Below are 10000 nucleotides of genomic sequence, written 5' to 3'. Positions count from 1 at the left end.
TGTGACGTGCAGTGGTGCCCAATGGTGGTGTGGTTGGTCTGCGGTCCCCAAATTCAAGGTCAGTATTACCCCTACCATCTCCACCACTACCCCTGACCCCCCTCCTTTTCCCACTCCCCGCGGCAGGTGGAGGGCGGCTGTGACGTCACCACACCCGCCATAACCGCCTCAACCACCACCACCACCACATTAACCACTCTTCACTCAAGGAACAATATAGGCACAATCATCATCACCACCCTCCCAACTTTATCTCCCCAACGAGTGAGCATAAACAGAGAAATATCCCAAATTAAATGATTACTTTTCTTACCGTCTTTGAAATATCTTAGTATACGAACTACCACACCCACACCCAACCACCACCAACCCACCCACCCACCCCAACCACAAACCACACCCATCCACCACCGACCCACCCTCACACCACACACCCCATACACACTGCCCAAATCATACGGTATAAACATATTTTTAAGAGATGCACTGTATATATGCACAATTTATACAGCATGTCTTATCATGAACAGTTTCAGGTTTTCTTTTAACGTACCGTATATTAAGTTATTAACCGCGATGTTATAAATCATCATGCAACCAAAAGATAATACGGTACACCGCACTACTCGCAGTATAATGAGTAACTAAGCCTACAGGAAAATATCAACCTTCATTATCAAATAAATAAATGAATAAAAACACATATAAAGAGGTGTCGGTTAATCCTGAGTCAAGTACTGTACCGGGTACGCGTTTTTTTTATGGCTGACGTACCAGTATATACCACGTGTTGTGCTGTTTACTGTAGACACAGTGCACCCGTATTGTTGTATTGTTGGTAACTTCATGTTAACTTGACACCACCACCCTACTTACAGCTCTCTCTCTCTCTCTCTCTCCCTCTCTCTCTCTCACACACACACACACACACAAACACACACTACTGGTATGTACATCACGGTACATCACTTTTTTTTTGTCCTTGCAGCCACCAGACGATTTTTATTTAGCCTAGGAAAGTCTTCTGACTGGAAGGGTTAGATAAATCGGTAGCATTCATTAACCCTTTGAGTTTATGAGGTTTTTCCTAAAAAAGATTAAATCATGTGGCGAGAAAAATAATTCAAAAATATATCAGCGTAGACAAGGGGTATACACATTTACAAACGTCTTTTTCTTTTTCTTTTTTACTTCATTGGTACTACCCACAGATCACTTGTAATGTGGGAAAAAAAAAAAAAATCTACCAGGGTCACAATCCTCAAAATTACCGGCCTCCATTATTTCCTTCACAATAACGTTCACTTAATCTTCACGGATGATCTTACTTAGCATACGAAAGATTTCTCGGACTCAAAGGTTTTACGTGGTGTAAAGGCAATGTCCTTACAAAATTTCACATGGTGTATATATTCCCTCCTCCAACCCCAGTCCATACTCTAACCGGTTAGTCCTCAGGTTCACATTCCGCCTCATTTGTGGAAGCGTCAATAAGGGTCAAGAAGTGATAAGTTTTAAATATTTGCAATACTCTCTTCGATATCAATCTACCTGAAAAATAGGATGTGCTGTACTTTCACACTTTACCCCTTGAAATAGGCAACACGACAATTTTCAAATTAATTCAATCGTCCGATAGTGTCAATAATGCCTCATATACTTGTTCAGGGGTAAATACATATTCCTTTGTACATTATTCGCAACTGCTGAATATCGACGCATCTGCTTCCATATTTAGTTTATAAAACATTAACATGGCAAATGCAGAACTAAATTGGAGTGGAGGGGGCTGTATGGAGTGTCCTAAATCCACGTAAATAGACGACAAAAACACCCACACTTAATCAGAGCATGAAGCAGAAACTGAGCTGGGATAACTTTCCAAACTTGGCGTTCTTGCATAAGCTGAATGAAATCGCCTGACGGTTGAGAGAACGTCTAGGCCGTCTCCATGGGGTTAATTCTCTCTCTCTCTCTCTCTCTCTCTCTCTCTCTCTCTCCCCAAGCCATACTAAATAGGCAAAAGGAGTTCGCTTAAGCCTGTATCATCACTACAAGGTGTCCCTACGTTGAATAGGACCGCCGATCGATAGCAAGAATGAAATAAAGAGACGAATGACAGCATAAAAGGGGCTAATAGAAAAGCAGGATATCTTTCAGGACGTTGGTAAAAAATAAAGTCGATTACGTCATGAAATCTAAAGTCACTTGGACGAAAATAGGCATCCAGTGGACACACCGTTAAAGCTACCATGCTGAGAGAGAGAGAGAGAGAGAGAGAGAGAGAGATTGCAATACCATTCTACGATATATGTATGTATGTATGTCTGGTAGCAGGTGGCTCGCACACGCCTGCCATGGACTAGCAGTTGTATAATACACGATGCATGACACTGCTGGCGATTTAATATTTTAGCCCACGCTACAATTCTCTCTTCATGGCCTGTCTTCTATATCAACTCGTTCAGGCCGAGTACCTCATGCCATTTTTATGTTAGGCTATTGTAGCTCTCTTCAGCCTACTGTTTTTCAGTTCTGCCGTGAAAGGGGTAAACGAAGGCTTCATCATGTTCTTCCCAACTCAACAAATGTCTCATAAAGAATACAGTACGTATATATGGTACCAAGAATAAAAAAAATAAAAAATAAAAACTACAGAATCAGACCGAGGCGGTCAATACTGCAAATTTTAACTACATAATAACACACACACACTTGAAGACCTGAATGACAAGTGGAGAGATCTACGGTAAGATCCATGTCACTAGGCACTCTGATGCGATAGATTCTCCTGACTCCTGTGTTTTCATATTCATGTTTCCTAACCACTCTACCGTACACTGCCTATGACAGAGTTATTAGCCTTTAAGATTACTGCAGCAGGTGTGGTACTGGGTAACTGAAAGATGATGAAAAAGATGATGGCAACAGCTGTGAAGGGGATGATCATAATAGCAAATGTGATGTAATGATGCTCAGTGGTGTTGATAATGTGATGAGCGTTACGATGATAAGTATAATAATAATGATGACTACAAACGACGCTGAAATTTTCAAAAACCTTCGTTCTGTGTTTGAGATTACGAAACATTATGGATACGGTAACAAAACTTTCCCCCAAGACTGTTGAAGATTTCCGGTCAGGTGTGGTGTGGACTAAGTAACAACTGTGTCAGCTCTATGTAAGGCACACATTACTCATTTATTTATTTATTTATTTAATCTTATTTTTTCACTGGAAAGGATGCACTTCAGTAATTTATTATACAAGCATGGTGTAGATGCTGAGTGATCCTACGATATATTTTAAGTTTCATTTATGATCATCGTCGTCATCATCATCATCATCATCATCATCACTATTATTATCATTATCATGATTATTATTTTGTTTTCCCGGTACCTTTTCCGCTGCCGTGGACACAATGGACATCTTTTTTCAGCATAACACTTTACCGTATAACTGTGCTTTCCTTAGCCTGGAGTCACTAAAATTAATCACACCTACCCAGTCTTTCCTAAGGATTTAATTATCTGACTCTGTAGTTTATCTTATTATTGTCATCACCACATGATTACCAGTATTCAGCCTGGGAAAGTTATCATTGACAAGTTAATTAAAAGTACATTAACTCCTCCAGTTTGAAGTCTCCCCTAAGCTGATCTTAATCATCTGAATTATGGCATGTATAAAATTAAAACTTACGTCACCGTGGTGAAGGTGGTAAGAGCCGGAAGCGAACATGTGTTTGTGTAAAGGCCTTCCTGTGTTTGTCCACACCGGCTCTCTCTCTCTCTCTCTCTCTCTCTCTCTCTCTCTCTCTCTCTCTGCCAATCAAAACAACATTTAAGCTACGGCATTTTAACCCCGTCAGTACGATCTCATCTTCTACCTTTGTAACCGCCAGACGATTTAGCAGACTCCTATGACTCACTCCGCGGAATAAAATCGTCTGGTACTACGGTAACTGGAAGAGTTGCTAAAATTTCCGTATCATAAAAGGGTTAATGGTGTCTAAGCTTTGAGAGTACCGGTACAAGATTCCTAAGACTCAATCCCAGCGAAATATCGTTCAATTTTACTTCGAAAATAAGCAAGAAGATGCAATCACGAGTTACTATAGCTTACACCCCCTCTCTTACTGAATGGCACTGTAATTTTCTCTCTGCATAAGGACACGGCAATAATCATGTGTCAATTACTGGTAACCAAGGTGATAAACAAGCACTGCCTAATGATACAAGGTCGTATTCTTGTTGGTTTATATTTCTTAACACATCATCCTCAGCAATTCAACATATGCACCGCCCTAGTCTACACTTCCATGAGGTATTCTTATTCTATTTTTGCTGTCTCCTGACGATTTTATAAAGCGTTACTCAAGACTTTAAGGGGGTAGATACAGTCTTCATTAACATCTTCACTACTTGGGAGTTCAATTCTGAATACAATATTGGTAGCAACAATAACGCAAAAAAAGAAAAAAAATGAAGGGCTGCTTAACATCTTTTTTTAAGCTTCTGGTTCAAGCTGCATCGATATTAAAGATATAAATAACTAATAACATACATGGGGGCATTAACGAGAGAGAGAGAGAGAGAGAGAGAGAGAGAGAGAGAGAGAGATTGAACTCTATGTGACTATTAAAGTGTAGTATGCAAAAGCAGGTGGAGAAATAATGTAACTGATTATGCGCATAACTAACGTATGGAAGACGGGGATGCAAAAAAACAGAGAAAGGACATAGCCTACAGTAAAAGGATAGCTGAAGTACGTGAGGATGTGCACATGGCAAAAGTTGCACCCCCCTCCCTCCTCTTTGTAACCAGGCAGTAGAGAGAATGACTATCCCTCAGATATGATGAAGTGCATTTTTCGTTTGGCCTGAGATGGAGCCAAGAATTTCGAAGGCTTGAATGATGAGTGAAGGGATGTGCAGCCCATTATTCATCTATTAATTCATTTACCTTGATTTTATACTAATGTCATTTTATTTATCTATTGGTTTTGTAGGACTTTCTTGATGGTTCTCCTACTTAAGGGCTATTCTATTCCTGAAACCTTCCCACCCCATACAGTACCGGTATAGGGAAGCAAGAGGGTTAGCTCCTTGAATACTGTGACGTCTTTTACTGCTTTATTCTCATTACCTCTAAATTATTCCATTCAGTTTAAGGGAGAGCTCTTGTGGTGAAGGGGGTAATTGAAGGCTATACCTAACTCCTCCATTTCGAAACCTCTCCTTTAAGCTAAATAAAGCCACACGAGATACCAAGATCGTAATGAAAAATATGTTACCGAACTGAAGGGGTTATGATGATACGACTGCAAAATATAAATCGCAAAGAAAATAGTGCTAGCCAGTCTCCCACGCGACGAGAATATGGTGCCTACTGTCAACAAAAATGCACCGTTTAAACTCGCTGTACGGCTTTACATTCTGACACACACAACGAAGGGATATGACACACTGTACCGTACTGTACATCCTACTCACAAAAAAAAAAAAAAAAAAAAAGCATCGGTACAGTTATGTTACCTGTATATTCTGTCACTCAAGTTTACCTTCTCACTGCGATGATTTGTGTGTGTGTGTGTGTGTGTGTGTGTGTGTGTGTGTGTGTGTGTGTGTGTGTGTGTGTGTGTGTAACTCTTAATTTCGACGATTTTTGTTCAGTGTAGGAAAGGTATCTCGTACTGGTGGTGGTGGCTGGTGGGCTAGTCATTAATCCTTTCAACAAACTACATCTTTTATCCACCAAATTCTTATCACTTGCAAACAATGTCATTTACCGAAACATATAGGCAACCCATCAAAAGAATGGAGTTAAACTGCTAATTCACCCTAACATTTTAAATGACTGCAATTATTATTCAAACATAAACACCTAAGAAAATCATTGCTCAAAGTTTAATTTCACAGGAGCTGGCGCATACTAGTGGCAACTTCTTTTGACAGATACATCACTGTCAAATATAACATCCTTTACTACAGGTACCGTACAGCAGGCTATGTAGTTGACCTGCCATTACGTCTCATCGAAATAAATACCAGTGAAACTGAAAACAAAATCAATACTTGTAACTGCATTTAATAGTTTTTATTTCATTTACTTCTTAATCTTACTACCTATAAGTATTCAATGTTTTCTTAATTTCAGTACTGAATCAGTACTTGTACTCAAGCTTTAGTATTTTTCAGATTTTAGCGATAAGGTAAATAAGATCTCAGTATATACGCATTTTCCCTGGCGCATTCTTTTTTTTTCTGAAAACTTGTAGTCAATTTACCAAATGACAAAATTCACACAGCGTGAAATTGAAAAAATAACCAGGTAATACCGTAAAATTGCCGCTGCAGCTTCCTGCAAAGAATTAGAGAAAATCCAGCAATCTCAATTTTTACCACACAGAATCAGTCCCATACTCTTCACCTATCTATCTTCCTGTATCTATCAATTTACATATCTTCCTGAATCCATCTATGTACCAACATTACCTGATTATTTATACAGAGTATCTATAGTTACCGGCCTAGGCTACATCTGTTTAACCATCTACCTATATATTTTACCCACCTGTACCCATCTATGTCAACCTATAGATTTACCTACTTATATATATCCATCTACCAGCACCTGCCATGTATCTACCTGTACCTATGTATTTATCTATCTACCTGCACTCTCCATATACCGGTATGTATCTACCTGTACCTATGTACTTATCTGTTTACCTACTGCAGCCTGTATTAACTTATCAACCGGCATCTATCGACTTATCTATTAACTGACTACCCAAATCCCATACTTCACCCTCACCAAAGCTTCTACTTCCTCTGACCAATCCAAGTCGCCTCCCCTCATGCATTCTTCCATTTCAGTCTTCCTGCCTGTATTATTCCACTTTAATCTGTCGTCTCATTCTTGGTCATCCGTTTGACATATACGGTACCTTGTTTTCGTCTAAGGCCATAATAACGGGAACATCAATTTATTATTACCACATCCATCGTCGTCACGTATCTGCACTGCCGGTGATTAAAAAAAAAAAAAAAAAAAAAAAAAACTTCCAACTTGCTCCATTTTGACCCACTGACTATTCTATTCCATCTCACTCTCTCTCTCTCTCTCTCTCTCTCTCTCTCTCTCTCTCTCTCTCTCTCTCTCTCTCTCTTATCGATGTTGCAGTGTCACCACATCTAATTATTTATACGAAAGACGTGACCTTAAGTACGGTACAATTCTTTACTGTGATTATTATACGACGGTAGATTCAGTCTATAATGACAATGGCACCATTTCCAATATTAAGACATTCCTACCAAGATACTGTTACATTCTGTTTATGAGTTCCTTACCACTCTACTACTGCGATGGGCATAGTTTCCATTCAACTGATTATAAAATAGGACAAACTTACCCAATAATTCATCTCTTCATTTTACTGATATTATAAACTTCCCCGGTAATATATCTCATTTTATTATTAATCCCTTGAATCCGAAGACGCAATTATTAGCCTGTTCTTGCATTATCCAGACGATTTCCCTCAACTCACGAAGGGCGTTTCATATTATCTAACCCCTCCTGTTCGTAAAAGCTTTCTCGATATGAAAAACTTCGCCTGGAAATGGCAATAATAAAAAGGAACGTCATTGTACTACAAGGGTTAAGATATCCTACCTTACACCGTATAAATAACACCGTTACCATGCTAACAAGATAGCCCTACCGAGGTAAGACAATTTATTATTCCAGCATCAGGCTGGCGTAACTATTTTACGATGCTATTTTTATGACAAATAAAATATCGATTCGCACCATTATCCAAACCTACACATCCTCATCACTATATTATCATGATACTTCAGTCACTGCAACATTAATGCTTCCAGTGTTCTATTATTACCAGGCAAGATCTATCATTATCGTTCTAATTGCACGATATGATGTTACCTTCTCTCCTCGGCATCACATCCTTACCATTCTATTATTAACCCTTTCAGTTAGGTGACGTCTTTTGTTACATATTTGCTTCCACCAGACAGTTTCTTTCTTAGACTTCGATTCGGTGGGGTGTGACACCTTTTCCTAATGTCTGTTTTCACCTGACAAAACTGGGGCACTCCTACAACTAGTTTATGCCGTGGTTCCATAAAATTTGACAAGACCTGGCTATGACCTAAACTTCCATGGTTACAAGTCGTCAACCCTCCAATCTGACTATACTTGGCAGTCAACTATGCTGGAAGGGGTTTGGGATCTTAGGTTAGAGGAGTTAGAGGGGTTCTAAGATGGGTACAATCGTCTGGTAGCAGCAAGGAAGTGATGTTGCCGTACTGGGAGAACAAACCTATAATTTCCTTTCAATACATCTTTACATAACACAAGACCTCTGCTCTTACCATTCTATTATTATCACGACCTAAATTTACATTTTCATTATCACACCTACCATTCTCTTATCTGTCCGACGGTGACTCCCGGTGCGACAGTGATGGAGGGGAAGTCATCACTGCCACGACCACCACCACCACTAACACTTCTCTTCCGTTTTTTTTTTTTTTTTTTCTTCTTTATCCAACGAATGCTGCTTGGTTTGGTTTAACACTAAGTAACTTCCCCTCTACTTCGTTCCAGACCACCCCTGGACATTTAACGATCATTCAGTTAAGGCACTTTTGGTCCCCACTCACAGGCAAGTAATTAAAATTCGAATCTGGTTGTTACTATACAATTCAGAGGGGGTTAGAACGGTGCAACCACCAACACACCTTACCACCACGATCGCCTGTACAACACTGACGGGCGAATTTCGGCCGCCGGCACAGACACCGGGAGTCTCTCACCAGTGTTTTGTCATTTTACTCGTGGCCACACTGCCAGACGTAAGACCGACTTTTTCCAGCCAATATTTACACTTTGCAATGCAACACGTACGAAAAATTGCAAATTAAAATCTTTCCTTTAATTAATGTTCCCAATGAAACTCCCAGAAAAAACAAGATTCTGCAATGAACTCTGCACAGTGCCACTCCGAGTTGGAAAAAAAAAAATACTCGTATGTATAGTAAGTATTGTAGCGGTCGGCTTGTATATGCCTGACATGGACGGGAAGCTCTACTATGCACACGATCAAGCGGTATTTCACGGGTCTTGAAAGGCAACTGAACCGTAGGGCCAAGTAACTACTTTCCGTCACTGGAGAAGAGACCCGTCCCCACCCTATCCTTCATAGATGGGTATGGGCGTGGAATGCTGCTCCAGCGTAGGATCAGAAGTGCATGTGCAAATTATGATAGACTGTATTATTGACTGACAGTCCCCATACTTACGTAATCGAGGAAATGTCGACATAGTGCGAACATGGGCGAACACAAAGGGGCATACGACTGCACCCTCTTAAATGTTATCCCCCAGGTGGGACTGAACCCACATTACGAGAATTAGCATGCGAACACTCTTCCGCTCTGACAGATCAAATAACCGAATAAACGTGGTTGCTTTAGTTCGACATTTCTTAAACCATTCAGTACGATTTATATATATATCTCTCTCTCCGTTTTATTTGCTTTAGGAAAGACCCACACTACTGAATGGATGAAAAGTACAATCAACAAACACTTGCAGTACCGGTACTGTTTTTATCCACACCTTCTCCATACGTCCTATGAACAACCTCTACAAAGTTTTTCACATTTCATCTCTGCTTCCTCCTGATGACGAAATTCACCGTAGGAAAGATCTCACACTGGAAAGATTAGAAATCTGTCTTGTAAGTGGAGAAAGATGTGTGTGAGAAGAGAGATGGATGTGAAGACTTGTGGTGAGGAGGGAAAGTTGCAATAAAAATCCACTGAAATAAATCTGTAACGCTCTCTCTCTCTCTCTCTCTCTCTCTCTCTCTCTCTCTCTCTCTCTCTCTATTGCGCGCGCGCACACACACACACACACACACAAAAGCAGCCGCGTGCGTCCGCGCTTAATGCAACAAGAA

At 40.1% G+C, this 10000-nt stretch overlaps 1 protein-coding gene across 1 annotated transcript in view; it reads right to left on the bottom strand.

Annotated features, from left to right (window-relative positions):
• Nucleotides 1-8687, bottom strand: part of Mical (Molecule interacting with CasL) — a 302955-nt gene extending 294268 nt beyond the window's left edge. The window contains exon 1 of the mRNA XM_080278020.1: nucleotides 8459-8687. The gene's annotated coding sequence lies outside the window, so the exon portion shown is untranslated. The remainder of the gene's footprint in view (nucleotides 1-8458) is intronic.
• Between the last annotated feature and the right edge of the window lie 1313 nt (nucleotides 8688-10000).

This window comes from Coenobita brevimanus, chromosome 72 (genome assembly GCF_032717465.1).
Source record: "Coenobita brevimanus isolate Jiangsu-jjx chromosome 72, ASM3271746v2, whole genome shotgun sequence".
NCBI classification, from domain to species: domain Eukaryota; kingdom Metazoa; phylum Arthropoda; class Malacostraca; order Decapoda; family Coenobitidae; genus Coenobita; species Coenobita brevimanus.
This window is presented reverse-complemented; position numbering and strand designations above follow the sequence as displayed.